Below are 3,789 nucleotides of genomic sequence, written 5' to 3'. Positions count from 1 at the left end.
TACGTGTAAATATTAAACTGCAACGTTATTGACACACAGGTAGAGAAGAAGCGGAGAGACTGTTTAGCCAATCAGAATGCAGAACACAACAGTGAGACCGTGAAAGGTGAACCGTGATGTAGAGAGGGTTCACTGTATTACAGGTGAGTAAAGGATCCAGGTGCAAAGGTGAGGTCTTTATCTGAGCCTTCATCACATGTCAGCAGCTCAAACCATGAGAAACACACCTTGGAGAACTCTGTAAGCGGTACCTGCTTAGAACCCACATGCATCGGTCCATCCATGTTTTGGTTAGATCAGCGAAGGTCAAGCAAGGCGAGGCTTTCTACCATCTCTGACAGAAACGTCTAAATTCACGGTTCTCCACAGTGCGGAGGAGGAATGTGAGAACTTTAATCATCTGGTTTGCAGGGTTCTTCTCAAAGGAACCAGGAGGAGAACCCGGCCAGGATCATGGTTCTGGGAACAGATGGTTTCCTGGACATGATGGCTCTGGACTCTGATGAGACCGGATGACCCGTCAGAACATAATGATTCAGGTTAAAGTGAGACTTTGCAGCAGAACCGTTAAACGCTCCACAAAGTGTTCTAGGAGGTGAAGTTAGAGCAGATTGCACATTAGAGATGAACCATTGCTGGTTAATAAAGTGAAACATGAACTTCTAAATGCTGGTTAGTGTTAACGGGTCGGCCTCCACAGAACCGATCCAATAAATGCGTCTCAGAACAACGATCCGTCACCAGCAGCTTCATTTCTACAGTAAAGTTCTGGAGGGCAGCGCTAGGACTTAGCCGCTCTGCTGCGCAGGCGCCGTTTGATGACATCATGGTCGCTCTGGCCCTCGCCGTCCGTCTCCTGGTTGATCATCTGCAGATAAAAGGAAAGGCGTCAACGTTGGCAGGAGGTTAAACATCTGAGGTTTAAAAGGTCTTCAGCCATCAGAACATCACTTAGAACCAGACCCAGTCAGAGCTAAAGAGGCAGAACCGCTGAGTTCTAGCAGCAGCTGGGAGGAACCAGAACCAGAACCGCTGGGTTCTAGCAGCACCTGGGAGGAACCAGAACCAGAACCGCTGGGTTCTAGCAGCAGCTGGGAGGAACCAGAACCAGAACCGCTGGGTTCTAGCAGCAGCTGGGAGGAACCAGAACCAGCAGTGCAGCGTCTCAGGTCCACGGCTGTGATCACTCTGAAGGGATTCAGTTCCTTCAAGCTGAGATTGGGTTGATTACTTCTGGCAGGACACCAGGGGGTCCAACACGCGGCCCGGGGGCCATTTCTGGTCCTCTGGTTCATTTTAAACGGCACATGACCACAGCAATAAGATAATAGAACAAGTTTGGCCCAATTTATGAATACTGAGGATTATTAGGGAGAAAATTTAACTGCAGACTAAAATATTCTAAAAATAAAATTTACAACACAGTGTTTGTCTTTTAGTAACCTGGATTTAGCTTTTATCTGAATTTAACAGTCTGACATAAATCCAGTGACTTGTGAAAAGCAGACGTGGGGTCAGCCACTAAAAACAATTATAATTCTGTTTTATTTAACTTTAATATAAAGAGAACATATTTCTGTGTTCAGAGGTTACTTTGACCCTGACCAGTTGGTTCTGGGTGGGTAAAATCCTGAATGTCGGGGCTATAAAGAACTTTACTACAGGCAGCAGCTATCAGCCATCAGATCAAACGTCATTCATTTAATTAATTTTAGTTATTTAATTTAGCTGATGGTCAGTCAGGGAACAGGTCTGGACCCTCAGCAGATCCACCAGAGGAGGAAAGAAGAACTGATGATGAACTAACAGGTCTAATAAAACCGGCCTGGTTGACTGAGGTCTGGGTTCTGCTGGTTCTCCTGCAGCTTGCTGAGGTTGTCGGTTCAGGGCTCTTACCGGGTGGGGGGGCATGTCCATGGGGCAGGAGATTTTTCTTTCTGCCCCTCTTGGCCCTCAGGCTGAGGGAGGAAGAGGCGGCTGCTGAGTCTGGGTCCAGACGGCCGCTGACCAGGCTCATCATCTTCTTGGCTGCAGGAACACGGGTCGCCCAGCGTGAAGCAAACAGAACCAGAGGCAATAATCACTGATGACAGCTGCTTCTGCCTCATAACCACACAGAGAATTAACTTCTTAATCTGGACGGCATTAAATTAGCCTCTGGTAATAAAGTAAAACCAGTTTCTGACTCTGGTGAGCTTCAGCCCACCGGTCCTGGTTCTGGGTTCTTGTTGCACGTTTCTGACCTTTGGAGCCCAGCAGAGTCGGGGAGCTCTGCAGGAAGTCTCCGATCTTCTGCAGCGTGCCGTCCTTCCTGCTGCTCTGGGAGTCAAACCGACAACCTGAGGAAGAGCTCTTACCACAGAAGTACAACAGATCAGCTCTTTGTCTCCAGGTGACCAGTTCAGCTGTTTGGTTCTGGCCGGTACCTCTGCTTTCTTTGGAGTGAGCTTGGTTCTGGTGTTCCTTCGGTTCTCACTCCCCACTTCCTCCTGCTGACACAGAAACGGACCATGAGCAAGGCATCATGATTCACAGTGGAAGGTGGACTCTTTTAATAAATTCATGAACTTGAAGAGAAGTTGTCACTCCTTATTCTCTGTGTGCAGAGTTTGCTGTAAAAAGATCATCAGAGCTCAAATTCATCCTTTTCATCTATTGTCCTGATATCAGCTCTAGAGCCGATATTCACCAGACAATAACAGAGTTATTTATTAAATAACTTTAAAACGGTGTGTAATTGCACAACACTGAAGTCCCGATGTTTGTAAAGCTGCTGAGATTAAACTTTTAGTCTTTTGTACAGTGGCTAAACTTGGTGTAAAAGCAACACAGCTCATCACCCTGAATGCACCATCCCCACTGTCAAACATGGTGGTGGCAGCATCATGGTGTGGGCCTGCTCTTCTTCAGCAGGGACATGGAGGATGTTTAAAAGCGATGGGAGGATGGATGGAGCCAAAAACAGGAAAATTCTGGAAGAAAACCTGTTGGAGTCTGAAGAAGACCTGAGACTGGGACGGAGATTTGTCTTCCAACAAGAAAATTATCCAATACATAAAGCAAAATCTACAATGGAATGGTTCACAAATAAAAATATTCAGGTGTTAGAATGGCCTAGTCAAAGTCCAGACCTGAATTCAATCGAGAATCAGACATACTTTAATAATCCCAGAGGGAAATTACTTAAGAATCTGTGGAAAGAACTGAAAACTGTTCACAAATGCTCTTCATCTAACCTCACTGAGCTCTATCAGTTTTGCAAGGAGGAATGGGCAAAAATACGCCAAGCGACCTGCAGCTGTAATCGCAGCAAAAGGCGGCGCTGCAAAGTATTAACTCAAGGAGGCTGATTAGTTTTGCACAACCAATTTTTCAGTTTTTTATTAGTTAAAGTTTGAAAACTCCAATAAATTTCGTTCCACTTCATGATTTAGTCCCACTTGTTGTTGATTCTGCACAATAAATCCATTTATAGTGATGATCCATTTAGTTATAAAGTCAATTTAGGAGAGAAATCAGAAACGTTTCCTCCAGACGTCAGAACCTGTCAGGACGGCATAGGAAGCCTGGACCGGCGCCGGTACCGGCAGACCGGCTGAATCCAGTCGGTTCAACAGCCTGGGCCTTAATGGACAGAACCGGATGGTTTCTCTGCTGCTGGAGGCGTTAAACTAACGACTGATGGTGATCAGGAGATGGAAACACCAAACATGGCAGATGATGATGGAGACTGATGGTGAAATGGTTCTGAGGGGTTCTGGATGGGAACGTGGTTCTAAGTAGAGAAAA

At 46.1% G+C, this 3,789-nt stretch overlaps 1 long non-coding RNA gene across 1 annotated transcript; it reads right to left on the bottom strand.

Moving 5' to 3' along the window:
* On the bottom strand, positions 1–1,931 carry LOC118558605. The gene is made up of 2 exons (XR_004928366.1): positions 1,897–1,931; positions 1–868 (listed from the first exon to the last, which is right to left on the bottom strand). It is a non-coding gene; the product is annotated as an uncharacterized LOC118558605 (long non-coding RNA).
* Positions 1,932–3,789: the final 1,858 nt, after the last annotated feature.

The sequence above is a fragment of the Fundulus heteroclitus genome, unplaced genomic scaffold (assembly GCF_011125445.2).
Source record: "Fundulus heteroclitus isolate FHET01 unplaced genomic scaffold, MU-UCD_Fhet_4.1 scaffold_134, whole genome shotgun sequence".
NCBI classification, from domain to species: Eukaryota; Metazoa; Chordata; class Actinopteri; order Cyprinodontiformes; family Fundulidae; genus Fundulus; species Fundulus heteroclitus.
Note: the sequence above shows the minus strand (reverse complement) of the source record. Positions and strands in the feature narration are given on the sequence as shown.